This window comes from Chinchilla lanigera, unplaced genomic scaffold (genome assembly GCF_000276665.1).
Source record: "Chinchilla lanigera isolate Chin_1 unplaced genomic scaffold, ChiLan1.0 scaffold00113, whole genome shotgun sequence".
Lineage (NCBI taxonomy): Eukaryota > Metazoa > Chordata > Mammalia > Rodentia > Chinchillidae > Chinchilla > Chinchilla lanigera.
Window position 1 is genome coordinate 190,877 of NW_004955514.1, and position 15,777 is coordinate 206,653.

At 42.3% G+C, this 15,777-nt stretch overlaps 1 pseudogene; it reads right to left on the reverse strand.

The window, feature by feature from the left end:
- The window catches only part of LOC102003793, a 50,041-nt pseudogene extending 34,264 nt beyond the window's left edge, over positions 1-15,777 (reverse strand).

Here is a 15,777-nt window from a genome sequence, read left to right on the forward strand (position 1 = left end):
GATTGGCAGTCACAGATACTCTCCAGAGCGTCTATCTAAAGGCCCTCAATAACGTTATTTATTTATTTATTTTTTGGTACCAGGAATCAAACTCAGGATTTTGTGCTTGCAAGACAGGTACTGTGCCACTGAACTATATCCCTGATCCTAAAGGCCCTCAACAGACACAAGGTATTTTCATCTTGGGTAGGCATATAACTTTAAAGTCTAGAGGAGACAAAGACAAAAAACAATTACTTATGCATAGGCCAAATAATAAGATCAACAGGATAATTATGAATACAGTCAACAAACATTTTCACCAAGAAGAACCAGTAATGGCTTCCCATAAGGAGGCTAAGGATAAGGTCTAGGGAATTTGAATCTGACATATCATTGATTTGTTATCTAATATCTTGGACAGCTATTGAGATATTAGCAGAAGGATCAGGAATGTACACACAACATTCAGCTTTTACAATTGTACAAGTACTTCCTGTGCTACTGTTAGAATTTCTAATGCCATCTGATTTTGGAGGATGGCCTGTCTCATTAATTTTATTTCTTCATTTAGGAGAAACAGTTGCAGTGTCATTTAAGGCCCTCTGAGTATAGTTAGCTAAGGCCTTGATATGTGGCATATAACCCTCTCTCTAAACAAGATCTATTGGGCCCAAGTAAAAGGAATCTAGCATATTTGTTACTGATTTTATCTGTATGATTACTTCAGGTTTGGTATCTTCTAGGCAAGAACAAATTTTTTGAGAAATTAGAGCATGTATAACCTAATCATGAGCATTAGCGTGGACAGGTAAGTTTAGAAACTGTTTTTAAGGGATAGCAATTATAACAAGCTAGTTCTTAGACCCTTTTATTGATGGAGTCTGATATTTTGTCATAAGTCCATCTAGCTTTAGTTATAATTATCTCTAAATTTTTGATGACTTATGAAAACCAGATTAACACATTATTTTGACCAATGAAAAACTCTTAAGTTTTTGTATGTGAACAATAATATATATTATATTTGTAAAACCAGTCTCAGCATTATTTTAATTAGTTGACAACCTGGATATATATGTTATAGCATTTAGACAGGATGAAATCTCTCCAGAATTATAGCTGGGCTTTTAGGCATAACTAAAAGGAATGGGAGAAGAGAAAGTTATCCTAGTTACAGTTTAAGCAAAGTATTTTTTCTAGTGACTGCTTTTATTGAGGTATGATGACTGGCAAGAAGGCCAGGGTTGGAGAAGAGCAAAGAGACCTGTGCCAATGTCCAGAAATAGGCTGGGTTTTTTCCTCTATAGTCATGATTATTCAGGGCTTCTCCATGGAGATGACAGGTAGAGATAACAGTCCAGCCAGAGGGAGAAGGCAAAGTGCCCTGAGACCCTTCAGTCTTATTAGACCAATGGGTAGGATGGGTCTGAACTTGGGGGCCTTCACCTCAGAAAGCAGTCCAACCTCCAGTGGTCACCTTTGCAGTCAAGGGATGGCTTGGGGGGCCTCTTAGGGCAGACCCTCTTAAGGTGACCTGGCTTTCTACAGAGTAGCATTTGAGTCTAGTCATTATAGCTGGGCTTTTAGGCATAACTAAAAGGAATGGGAGCTCTTCTTGGAGCCCCACAAATCAGATGTAGGGTCTTTTTTTGTGTGTGTGTAAGGCCACAACAAAGGCAGCTGCTTTTGGTCTGTTTCCTCTCTTTATTTTTTTTCCCAGTATCAATTATAGAATACTAAGGAGGCAGTTTTTACTAAAGTATCAGTGGGCTATCTGGAGCAAAAGCTACCTCTGAGGCTGACTGGGTAATAAACATGTCTTTAAGCAAAACCTGTCCTTCTACTGAATCAGGAGCTATGGGCATATATTTTACCAGTGCCTCTAGTAAATGCTTTAAGAAGGCAGAGGGATTTCATCTTTTTCCTAATAAATAGGTGAAAATTTAAAGTAACTAAAGGGCTTGGCTTTTGTCCTTCTTAGACCTTGAAGAATACACACTTAAAAATGTCTCCTGCTCTAATCTCCTGTCTAGCTTTTAGGCAAGCAGGGGTCTTGGGTAGAGACTTCTTGGGCTCCAGTGGGAACTGGTAGTTCCCCTGGCTATTTTCTAGTTGTTTAAAATTAACAATATGATATTCATCCCCAAATGTAATAGTAGCTTGTAATACTGCTTGTCTCTCATTAGATGTCAATGTTTGCTTTAAGATTAACATTATATCTTTCCAACCTAGCTTATAAGTCTCAGCAAATCCTCTAAAAACATCAATGTACCTATCAGGGTCATCTGAAAATTTTCCTAGTTCTAGCTTGATCTGTTTTAAGTCACTGAGAGAAAGAGACATATGAACATGGGCAGTTAATTATATTTAATTATAATTATACTTTGAGCATAAATACAGATTATTCTTAATGTAAAGAAAGTTTGAACATAAGGCAATTCTGATCATTTTCCCTTTTTACAGTATGATTTTAGTTGTAAAAGAATATCATAATTAATACTTCCCTTTGCATTCTATTTGGCTCTAGAGCATAAGCAGGCCACATGCAGGTGCAGAAAAATATCAAACAGCTCTTTTTCAACACTTAAGAGTCAAACATCTTCAAGTGTTCAAAAATGTATTCTAAAAAAGTAAGAGACTTCAACTCCATATACAAAAAGAAATAATTTGGGCATCCCCTCTTTATTTGTATTTGATTTTTATACCCTTAAGGCATCCCTCAAGTAGATTCCACTCCAGGGTAGGTGGGTGCCATCTGGAGAGAGCAGAAGACAAAATTCAACCAGCCTATCCACCCTCCAACTGGCACACAATTTTATCCTCCTGGGGAGCTCATGAACGGTGCATTTACTCCTAGTGGACATTTATAAGCTAAAGGAGTAAGAGACTTCAATTTTGAGAGACTTTGACTTTGAACTGTGCACTTACTCCTGTTGGATATTTCTGAGCACAAGTTATAATTTGTCTTAATTGTGAAAGGAATGTTTAAATAAGAAAGCATAGCTTTGTAATAAACTATTGCTTTTACTTCTTTGGAAGAGGGCATATATAAAAAGATGAGTTGGAAGTAATTAGAGCACTTCTGCTGTGCTGTAAAACAGATCATCTCTGGAGATAGATAAAAGTCAACAATTGATTTGAGGAATTCTACCCTGGGCCCTAGGGCAAAGAAATCTCCAAGACACTTGTGTTATCTATCTAATCACCTAATCAATCTTTCTTAGCAACAGGACAAGGCTATGCTTTATTTAAATTTTTGAATGCTCACAGGTTAAACTTGTATTTATCACTTGGCAATCACATTTTACATGTAAAACAACATCATAATGTGCCTTGGTAAAAACACATTAGTTAATACTGACTGAAATCTCTTTCTTATTCTTAGTTAGCATATGCAAGGCACAAATGTACATCATTCCCCTGCTAGCTGCTGTGAAATGTAAACAGTCATTACAAGCTGCCTCAGCCCAATTTCTGAAGGGAGATATAGTATAAGTGGCTCTAAAATGGACTGAAAAGCTTAGGGAGAATTTCTAGTTTATTAGCAGAGAGAAATAAGTATGATAGATAAGTGGAGATTTTTCTGTGGTCAGGAGCCAGTTTTCTCTGAGGAACCCTTGGGTATCTGCCTGAGAGTAGCCCTGGCCATGACCCCTCAGTTGCTCTCAATTTTTATTGACCCACACAACTAGAGATCAGTCTCCAGAAAGGAATCCAGCTGTCTGTCTTGTCAACATTCTGTTGGCCATTGGCTTCAGTGGGGATTCACCAAAGAGATGCTGGGGAAATCTCTCCTCTGCCTTAAGAGTGTGAGCTGCTCTAACAGCATTTAATTAGCTGGTAGAGTAACCACTGTTTGTCAAAGGTCAATAAGGGATAGTTAAATAGCCTGAGCAAAATCATTACCTAACACTTTATAGGTTTATAGTAAAGGTTTTAAAGTCCACAACTTATCTAAGTATTTTTTCTATACACATACATGATAACTAGACCTAGGAGAAGAGGAAAGATCAGAGATCCTCTCTTATGCTAAAGGTGTTTTGGTCCCATAAGTGTGGTGTTTTTGGAAATACCTCCTTCTGTTGTCACCAAGAAGTTGGTTCTTTCCATGGTGTCTCAGGTTCAGTCTCCTGAGGAAGGCCTGCCCAGAACACTAAGCCAGGACATGGTTTTTATGCGTATTCTCCATACAGGCAAAATTCCAGTGTCTCATCTGACCCAGAGATGGTATATGTGTCTCTCCTTTAAGATGACTTCCTTGCCTTCAGTGTAAGCAAATGCTCATTTTCTGCAGGCTTAACTTAGTTGCTGAATAGGAGGAAAGCATTGGAACAGTCTAGAGTTCTTTCTTTCTAATTTTACATGCCTATAAAAAGGAAAGTACAAAGTGCTAGGAAAAGATTAGGAGTAAGGCCAGAGAAAGAAAACTGAAGCAGAACAGTCTTGACATTTCCTCTAGAGTGTAGAGGAGGATCAGAGCCAGTCTGTCCCAGTGAAACCTGGCCTCCAAGTCTTAAGAATGGCCACCGACCTAGCTTCTTTTAACTGGTGGAAGTCACCCTTTTTTTTTTTTTTTTTTTTATATAGGCACGTATATTTTTCTAACTCTGAGCTAGATTTTATTTAAAAAGACTCATTGTCTTGGTTACTTTTCTCTCATTGCTAAGACAAAATACCCACTGCTAAAAATTAGGGAAGAAATGGTTTATTTATCTCAGTTTGTGGAGGCTTCAGTCCATATTTGGCTGGCTCCAAAGCAAAGTAGCACATGGCACAGAGCAACAGTTCATGGTGGCAGAAGACAGCAAAAGCAACAAGAGCAAAAGGAGGGAGCAGGTGGGGAGAGCAAGCCTCTTTCCCTCCCTTATGTTATATGCAAACTACTTGCCCAAGGATGGATGTAGCACTCATACCCATAACCCCAATATTGAACAATGAACCACTCATAAACTCTAGAAGCCTGCACACATGACTGTATGAAGATTTGTGGGGACATCCAGACACAAACCATAACACCCATTTATAGAAGTTTATACTAAAGTCTACTAGGGAGCATTTTAACATTACTCTTTCTGAAGCTATTGTCTAAATAAAGTCAAGCAAGTAATACCACTAAATTTGGTAACTAGTTCAAATGCAACATACACAAGAACAAAACAGGAGTAAAAAGTCCCATTAGAGAAGTATCACAACCTTATAAACTTCCCATATTTTAACTTAGATTTACCATCATTTAAAAAAACTATAGAAGAGACAAAGCAATTATAAGCAATGAGCAAAGACATAACAAAATTTGAAGCATAAATATTTCTGACCTGAGTGAGTCCCAATCCAGAGTCTATGCAAAGAAAGAAAACTCTTACAGTACCTCCATCCAATAATCTTGGTGGGATTTCCAAATGATATCGGGGAAGGAAACTCCCAACCCACTAGACATCTGGTACAAGTTTATTTTCTCTAAAATCAAAGAATGAATTTTAGGAACAATGGAGGTTAAGAGCAGAATACTTTTGCTGGGGGAAAGAAAGCTTCTGTCCAAGAGAGAGACAGAGGTGGTCCCAAATGGGTTACCAAGGACCTTCCCTTTCCTAGGGATTTTATAGAGCAAAACCATGAGATGAGGCAAGTCTAAGGTGGGAGAAATGGAAAATCATAAGGTGGGCATGAGATGGGACAAAACTATGGTCAACCAATAAGATTATGAGTATAATTGCTCAGATAAGATTAATTAAATTGGCATCAAGTAGGGAATTGAGTCATGTAGCAAGTGGGCATGAGTACAGAGCAGGGGCCTTTTCTATAGGGGGTTGGGTTAGTGACTTTTCCTGGCTTTTTCAAGGTGATCAATACCTATTTAAAATATCAATCCCTGATGTTTATCCTTAGGAAGTGTGTGGGTGAGTGCATTTGTTTTATCTTTTATCTTGAGGTCTAGCCCACAGTGGAGGTGTCTGTCTCCCCCCACAGTTGCAAGGCATTTCATCTTCTGCACTGTAAGCCTTTTGCCAGGGCAGGGACAGAAGCCCTCTAAACTTGGTGGCTCCAGTCTTTATTCCTCCTCCTGCAGACCTCCCCTACTCATTGTCACAGGCTGGGTCTGAGGGTTCCCAAGGCTGAAATGAGGAACTTAACCAACCTCTTCAATATAAGTTTCACTGATTCCCATCATAGAAAAAGAATTTTCAAGATGCAAAGGTAAGAGCGGCATAAGGATATATTATTGTACACACTCAAGGTCAGGGTGCAGGTGTTCAAAGAAATGAGACACAATACTATTGGGAACTGGGGATCTTTTATGTGTTTTGGGAGGTAGAAATCTGTGGAATTTAACATTCTATAGTTTTAGTTTTTGTGGGTGGGAGAGGATGATGCACTCTTAGTAAGCTATTCCTATAGGAAATGCCAAAATGGTGGTCTTTTCACGGGTGAAAAAGGACTATTTGCATGTGAAAGGGAATTGGCAACTGAAAGGGAGTTGCCCAGGTTTCCTATTTTAAGAGAAGGAAAAAAAACCACGTACACCAGGCTTGTGTTCTGAAGCTGCAGTTTTTCTTTAAATTATAATTTCTTAAAATTTTGATTCCCTGTCTCTTTTCTACCTATTTCTTCTACCTCATCTGAAAGGCTTTACTTTTGGATCCACATATTTCACATAGTCCCAGGTCTCCCATCCCCCTGGTCACTCCCCCATGGGAGCCTGCCAGCACCCTTGGGCAGAGCACTGAGTATCCCACAAGAACAGCACTTCTGTTGAATGTGGGAGAAGTGGGTCACTAAATTTTTCAGTGCCAGCCAAGCCTTCTCTCCCCACAATACTCCTGCCTGCAGATGCTGCTTTTTCCTGGAATACTATTGTTTTCAAAACCCAAGTGTGCACTGTTAGTGTCTTAGTCACCATTGTAGGGCTGTAGGGTTCTTGGAAGTCCTGACCTGCATGTATCTCATTCACCATGGTCCTCCTCCTAGTGGGGAGGTTAGAATTATTGTGAGTCTTCCACCAGCCATGCCACCACTGAGGAGCCAGCTCCCTCCCTCAGCCTGATCCTCTTCCAAGATAGTGTGAATGCGAGGCCTGAGGTGGGGGTGGGTGCTGTGATCCAAGAGTGGTCCAGTTTCCCCTCACAACATTACCTCCCCATCTCTCAGTGGTTCTCAGTGTTTGGCACAAGGCAATTCTGTCTTCCAAGGTTGCTGAATTTTAGGACCAAGTTTCCAGAATGGTGAATTTCCCTTCCCTGGGGCTCTTCCAGAGTAAAACTGATCTTCATTTATCTCTGGAACATATTCTAAAACATTGGTCGATATTTAAATCTCAAGTGCTCAAAAATAAATGTATAAGTTTTAGTCCAAGTTTATCTGCCTTTTAGTTTAGTTTAGTTTTTTTGGTACCAGAAATCGAACTCAGGACCTTGGACATTCCAGGTAAGCACTTGTGCCATTGGCTATACCCCTGGTTGCCTTTTAGTTCTTAAGCAGATCTAGAAATTAACTCCTCTCCTCTCTCCCTTCAAGAATGATGCTGACTGATTTTTGTAGCACAGGGCAGACTGACTCATTTTTATAACACATAAGTTCACTGATAGAGCTAAACATTTCTAGGGAACCTTATGAATTTAATAACAGCTTTAAATTAGAACAAATATTTAAAAATAGGCACAGCCTCAGTCCCCAGAGGACTGGCTGTCACCATGATTTCTCTCCAGAACATCTTCAGGCCAGCCACTATTCTCAGAGATAATCTCTTTCTACACCCAAACCTGACCTGCTCACACACACACCCAGAAATAGTTAAAATTTAACAGTCTGTCCCATTAAGAGAAAGAGTTCCATGTGGCTATGAAAACAGTAGATTCCCCCATCAGCTATGACTACCTAACAATGGCTATGAAAACAACAGTGAGTAGCATGTATAGTTGGATAGTCCAATCAAATAAACAATCAACCTAGGGCCAACCTTAAAAGCTGTTTTTGTTTTCACAAGTGTAAAGGCTTTATTCCTTCTGATTGTTATTACAAAAGATTTCTGTTAATTGACCTACAAATAGTTTTGACTAGTCTATTTATAGTTACAACTTTTAAAACTAAAAAAAAATTATAATTCAACTTGGCCAAATACATCTGAGTGCACTCTAGTTTTATAAATAATTTTCTTGTGTGTGTTTGTCTGTCTCTCCAGTCTGTAACTAGTTACCATGCATACAGCTGTTGTGTTTGAGCTCAACGATTTTTCCCTTTTTTTTTTTTTTTTTTGCATTTTTGGATTTTAAAACATTTGTCTATAATTTAAGCTGGTTTACAGATGTCATTAGAACTAAGGACATGCTTCCACCCAAGTTGTCACCTGACCAAAAATTTGTTAAGGTCAAGATTGGTTTTACAAACGTAATGCATACTGTTGTCTGTGTACAATGACTTGCAAACCTTTCACTGGTCAAGATGTGTAAATTGTTATGATCTGGTTCTTATAGGTCATCAAATTTTTAAAAAAATAGTTAAATAGAGATTCTTTAGGGAGGGAGAGATTTTGGACAGGACTCCCTTTGGTTAATAAAGGAGTAGCTGTCTGGGAAAATCTTACTCTGGCCTTTGTTCATTAAGGAGGCCCCAGTAGTTCCTATAGCCCTATGAGAGACACCCCAATAAATGCTATTAAATATATTATTATGATATGTTTACATTGGTGATTGTCAGAAGGTTAAGTTTCCTATAAATAAGACAATAAGTTTTTCTCATTTTAAAAAAAATGCTCTTGGTACAAAACTAAATTAAGAAGCAAACTCTCCATTTAGCTATAATGATTCATTACTGTTAATCTCATAGTTTATTAAATGTATTCAGGCCTTCCAGGTGTACAGGCCTTCTAAAATGTATAACTGGGATTGTTTATAGTTGATAGAGACCACTATAAAGTGGCTCTGAGCAGGATTTAAAATTAAGCAATTACTTTTTCTTGTTTACTTATGAGTCTGTCCCAGGCCTAGGCCTCTTGTCTGGAGATGGGCAGAAGACTCATAGTAAGTGAAACTCTGTGAGTCACTGGTCCCTGCTGAGGCCTGTAGTGGCCTGTCATGCATGATGCCTCAAAGGACAAGACAAGGCCACAGCTAAGGATGCCAGACTCCAGCCCCAATTAACTAGATAAAGACTGTAGCTGCAGGCATCTCACTCCTGGGTGGAGACCTTCCTGGAGTTAACATAGTTCTCCTAAGCTAACATAATGTATTACTTGGAGAAGTCCTTGAGCTGACTCCCAAGGTCAGATTTCCATGCTTTCTTCAGTATTCCCCTCCTTTATTTGTAGACCAAGTAAATATAGGATGCCCAGAGAAGTTCTTTGTCTTAGCCCCTAGAGAATCTCGAATTCTGTTAGAGGATTTTGAACCTCCTAGAGCCCTAAAATCATACCATTTATCTCTTTTATTTAAGTCTTTGCCATCCACTTATTTAGGAGGTTGAAGGCCTGATCAGTCTGCAATAACTAAGTGATAATATGAGCATCCTAACTGGGACATGAACCCTGTAATGGTCTCCATCATACAGTGATAAGGATTTTCTTTTAGATTTAGATATCTACTTTTCTCTTGTGCTCCAGCTACCTGTACAAAATCAAAATTATAATTACAAAAACAAAATTACAGCAAGGGGGGTGAATATGATTACCTCCACATGCACAATTAGATCCTGCTAGATTTACCTTAAATTTTATAAAACTGGTTGCAGAAAGTAAATACCCTCTATCAGAATTTCACAGCAAAAGGACAAATCTTGAGCCTAGTGCTCAAGTTCTATAGAAATATATTCAAATAGAAAAATCAGATGGTCCACTGCAGTTAATAACATGGGGTCAAGGGTATGCTTGTGTGTTAACAGGCAATGGAACATCATTATAGCTACCCTCATGAAACAGATAACCATGAGAGGAGAACATCCCAGCCCTGTGATGGAGCCTGTTCCCATCTGGCCCTCCAGTGCAAGCATTCTCAAAGATGAACCTGGAGAAAAGCCGGACAAAGCAAGTACTGAGATCCACACAGGCCACAAAATCCATGACATGGAAACAACTAAAGAAGAAAATGCAGGAGGCTCACATGCTGGTGATGCAAGACAACCTCCCAAAAAATCCTGAAAATATGTTTGTTACTATGATGGCCATTGTAACCTGTACACTATTTCAACTGCTACAATTACAAAAACAAAAAGGGGAGTATGTTTAAGACCAAAAATTTACAATGGCTAGTTTTACATATTTCTCTAAGGGATGAACAGAGGCTTGGATTTTTTGGTATCACCCTTTTGAGATTACCCATTATCCCACTAGGGGTGCGTCATCCCATCCCACCTGCTAAGACTAAGACCAAGACTAAGACCAAGACTAAGACTAAGGCTAAGACTAACACTACTAAGACTAAAGTTTCTCTGGGGCAAGATCCTCATTAATTGAGATCCTCACCACTTTCTGAGTGATCTGATAGTTCCCCCTTCAACTGATAAATGCTGAAGTTCTGGCTGCCTTGTGGCCTTGTGTTATGGTTTGTGTCTGGGTGTCCCCCCAAAGCCTCATGCGGTCATGAGGCAGGCTTTTAGAGTTTGATTGATTATGGGTGTGAGAGCTACACCCAGCCTGGGGTGGATAGTTTGCATAAGGGAGAGCAAGAGGCTGCTTGCCACCATTCCTCCCTTTTGTGCTTGTTGCTTTTGCTGTGTTCTGCCACCATGAGCTGTAGCCCTCTGCCATGTGCCACTCTGCCTTGTAATCTGCCAAGTATGGACTGAAACCTCCACAAACTGTAAGCAAAATAAACCTTTCCTTCCTTAATTTTGGGCGTCAGGTATTTTGTCCCAGCAACGAGAGAAAAGTAACCAAGACACCTTGTGCCCCTCATGAACAAATGGTCATCTTGGATCCCCACTGTACTGCCATTTTGTCTCTTGCTGTTTCTTTTTACTGTGCACCATTACACCTGGCAAGAGACTGGGGCTCACTGCAGTGGTCTCCAGTAAGGATTCTGAGTGTGAGTGTACCCACCCTAAATAGCCTGGGTAAGATATAAGGAATAGAAAGAGTTGTAATCATTCCTCGTTGCTTTGCTATGGTCTGCCCACTGTGAACTGTTTCTCCTCTTCAATGCCTGTCTGTCATGTCACTCTGCCTTGGAGCCAGTCCATTAAGGATTGAAACCTCTACAAACTGTGAGCTAAATAAACCTTTCCTCCTTTAACTTCGGGTGTTAGGCATTTTGTCTCAGCAAGGAGAAAAGAAACCAAGACACCAACCTTATACTCTTGCTGGCTACAGCCCATGTGGCCTCTCTCTTGCTGGCTTTTCACCCTCTCCACAGCTTCCCTCCTCAAGCATTCCACGTTCCTGGCATCCTTCCCAGACTCACCCTGTCAGGGGCTGCTTTCAGGGACTTCAGTCCTGGCAGACCTTATCTGGACTCCCAGGTCTTCCTTCAGCATCTTGATGGAAGCCTCCTTAACGCTTCAGTGCTTGCACTCTGCATGCTGGTAAAACCAAACACCAGGCAGATCGTGCCAAGGTCTGCTGCCCATGTAAGCTGCTCCTCAGCCCACTGGAAGCACAGCTGCAGCAACCCATGTGTGCATTTCCAGCAAAACACAGAAAAATAAATTCCAAGGCAGTTTGGACATGCAGGTCACTCCAGGGCTCTTTTCTCAAATGAAAGTCTTTGAAACAAGTGTGCATTTCCACACTTGTGAACAAAATTCCTGAGGTAACCCTGAGGCTTTCTTCCTATGGTTCCATTACAAAACAAGAAGTTTATTTTTTTGGCGCTACAACTGCACCTTTCTTGGCCAAAACTTTGCACATGTACCTCTTCTGGCCAAGCTTCAAGTTTTTCAAATTTTTCTGTTCTGTCCCTTTTGTTCATGATTTTCACTGTAAATCTGGCTAAAAGCAGCCAGCAATGCTTGTGCCACAGCCTGAGTGCTGTACTGTCTGGAAATCTCCTCTGCACACGAGCCAGTCTGTGACTTCACTTAGCCCCCTGTGAAGCCTCAGGGGCTGACAAGACACAGTCAAGTCTTTGTTGTGGGGTAATGTGGATGGCCTTCTGTCCATACCCTTGGAGTCCTTGTACATCTGAAAGCTCACAGGCCTGGCCTCTGAATAATACTGCAGCACTCTAGGCTTCTGAGACCTCCCTTGGCAAGCACAAGGTCCTGAGTTAAATCCCAAGTATCAAAAAGAAAATAAATAAAAATAAAAAATAAAACAGGAAGCTGAGGTCCCCAGACTCCAGGGCTCCCTCAATGCCCAGGTAAGCAACTCAGACACCCAAACAGCAGTGCTCATACTGAAAGACAGGTCAGAATGGCGGCAGCAGCACTAAGCATTGTTCTCTTCACCTGAGGGACAATTGCCCGGCTGCACGGTGGTCAGAAACAGGGAGCAGAGAATTGGAAGCTGGGATCTCACAGCAGAAAAGTAGTGTGTGGTGAGAGCATGGCAGAAGGTAGAAAGTGATGCTAATGAATAGCCTAGAAATGAAGCTTATTGGAGGCATGAAATGCCTGGCCGGATGCAACATGAAAGACAGCATCACAAAGATGTACACATGGCTCTGCAGATACAGACACACACAGAAATGACAGTGATGACAGAGAAAATGAGACCTCTACCTTAGGGTAAAAATAAATTTCTAGGTGGGTTGAAGGCTGGAATATAAACAACAAAATAGTAAAACACTCTCTGGGGACATTTCTTGAATATCCAAAAGCTCTCTTGCCCAAAAAAAATGCCCAAAAAAAAATAAAGGGAAACTTCAGGGTGGGAGGATTTCCTAAGCAGAAGCAGGAAGCACATCTTTTTTTTTTAATTTTTTTGAGACAAGATCTTGCTATGTAGTCCAGGCTGGTCTTATACTCACTATGTAGCCCAGGTTGACCTCAAACTCATGGCGATCCTCCTGCCTCAGCCACCAGAGTGTTGGGATTACAGGCATGCGCCACCATGCCTGGTTTTTAGGAAGTACCTCTTCAAGGAAAAGATGAGGGCAGGTAAAGGGCCAAGTGAAGCTGCATTCCAGGAGTGGCATCTGCAGCCCAAGGAGCAGCACCACATCTGGAATGGGGCTTCAATCAGGACAGCAGGGTTGGGGTACTTCAGGTGACTCGCATGCCCTCCAACTGGCAAGGGCCAGGGGCCCGTGAAATTAGCTCCTGATAAGGCTCCTGCCTGCCTCAGCCTGTGTAGCTCTCTTAAATTCCCAGGGGGAAGATGGAGAAATAACAATAAGAGACAAAAAGCTGAAGTCAGGTGAAGCCCTCTCTCTGGATGGGAGGAAAGGAACTGCTCAGTCACCACATTTATACATTTGGTAGGTTGGTGTCATGTAACACCCTTTTGTCTAGCAACCGTTGCTTAGATTGTCTAGGGGCTTGGTGTTCTCTGGACTGAAGCAGTCAGTTGTTTTATTCACGTGGCTTGCCTCAGGAGCTCTTCGTGCTCAGACAGGGCTTGCCTTGACACCACATGTGTAATCAGTTTCCAGCCTCAGCTGCTCTCTACACCTGTGCCTGCCTCAGCCTAGGGCAGTGCAGCACCAAGTCCTGGTGATCTCCCTCCAGAACCGTGGCAGATTGGATGCCTGTTGTATCTGAGTAACCAGACTCCAATGGCAGAGGGAGATGAACTAAAATGAGTGGAACTGCTGTGTATAATGACCCTGAGAAATCAACCAAGATTTAAGACAGGCCATATTTTTGAAATTAGAGAAGAGGAACACGAAAGCACCAAATGGTCACTAAGGACACTTCACTACTGAAGTGGTAATGCTGACGAGGACAAAGAGACAGCAGGTCGTGTGACAGGCACACGTCGCAGTGTTGGACCCTGGCTGTGTGCAGCAGCCTGGCAACACCAGGTGGCGTTGGCCCACACAGGACCCTGACCCACACTGGGACCCGTGGGATCAGGTCTTGCCTGAGTGTGAGACAGCAGGCTCCTTAGTGTCTTCTGGCGCTATAACAAGACATCGGGGTATTTTGTGTGGAAATGGGTTTATTTAGCTCATGGTTGTGGAGGTCCAGGAACATGGCACAGTGTCTGTGAGGCCCCAGCTGCATCACAATGTGGCGGGGTTGGGGGCAGCACTGTGTGAGGAGCAAATTCCACAATGAAATGGGAGGCAGAGGAGGGGTGGAGCTCACTCCTTCACCACAACCCACTGTGGAGAGAATTCAGTCTGCAAGCCAGCACTGACCGCCCCCTGGGTAGGGAGCCCTCACACTACTCCCACCCATAAAGGTCTCACCATTCCACAGACCACGCTTCCAGCACATGAACAACAGGGACACTCAGCCATACCCTAGCCAAGGCACCAGGTAGAAGGGTTTCACTGCAGTGCAGATTATGGCAGCAAAAAGAGAAATAAACTGACAGAAGCTGGTAAGGGAAAATTAAATAAACTGTGGTTTATCCCTGCAACAGAATGCAGCATATGAGAATGAATGCCACCACCAATGAATCTCAAAAACACAAAATATTGAGTGCAAAAGGCATAGCCGTAAAGATCAAATACAGCATGATCCCATTTATAGAAAGTTTTAGTGTACAAAAGAATATAACAGAGTGTGTATGGACACACATAACTGTGCACTGCCCAAAGCAGACTGACTGGTGACTCACAGAGTCTGTCAGAAGGATGAAGGGAAAACTCTGGTTATTCCTGTAAGTTCATGTTTTTAAAAATAAAATAGAAAAATGGACCGAATATGGGGAAATAAAGGCAAACTTAAACCTTTAAGTAGTTGTTTTAATTTTAATGACAGTGCAAAGGGGTCTTAGTGGCAGATGCACTTGTGTCATGCATAACGCTGGATGCTCAACACGCGTCCTGACTGATGATACAGAATGCATTCAAGAGAGAGGCCGCTCAGGACTAACTGGCAGCACACAGCTTGGAGCATGTGATGTGTGGCTGGTCCACACTGAGACCCACTCTGCGTGCAAAACACACTAGAGTTCCAGATCTAGCACGAAACAAAGAATGTGGACCCTTTCTCCTGCTCTTTTCCCAAAGCATGGCATGGGATTCAATACAGCCTGACCCCGTGTCCCGTGCAGAGAGGAAGCCACCATGTCTGGCACTCAGCAATGCCTGTTCTGGCTGACAGCTGCAGGGAGAGAGGGTGAGGCTGCCCAGTGGAGCGTGCTCATTGACAGGGACTCCTAGTCGGGATTCTGGGGGCAGGTAGGGAGGAGGTGCTGCCACTCACCGAGAAGGGGTCCAGAAGGCAGTCATCAGTCTGCAGAGAGGTGGAACTGTCCACGTCCACACCCACCACTCAGGCAGAGCCTGAGTCCTGCCTCGTTTAAGATCAGAGAGGGAGCTCAGCTCCCTGGTGCTCACAGCTCAAGGCTCCAGCCAGCTACATCCTGGGTACAGACGTGGGTTTCCAAGTCTCTTTCCTCTTTCTTGTGAAATGACTACAAAGTGACTGCTCAGGATGGGGGCTCAGCATGCCAGGCACCCTAAGGCACGCCCTCCTGAACAGTTATCCGTGGCAAGCTACGGGTGCTCACAGATGTGAGCTCTTGCAGGACAGGATTCTTCGTAAGTGCACCGTTGCCTCAGGTGACCAGCACTAAAGAGCATGACCACTTGAGCCAGGACAGACTGGAGACTTCTATTCCCAGCCACACACCGAGGAACCAGGGAGCTGAGGGGCAGCAGGCTGGGCATGAAGCTCCTTCCCATGGCAGCAGCAAGTGTAGGCGGCTGCACAGGGCGGGGGAGCTTCAATGTGGGAGAGCGTGAAGTCACGCAT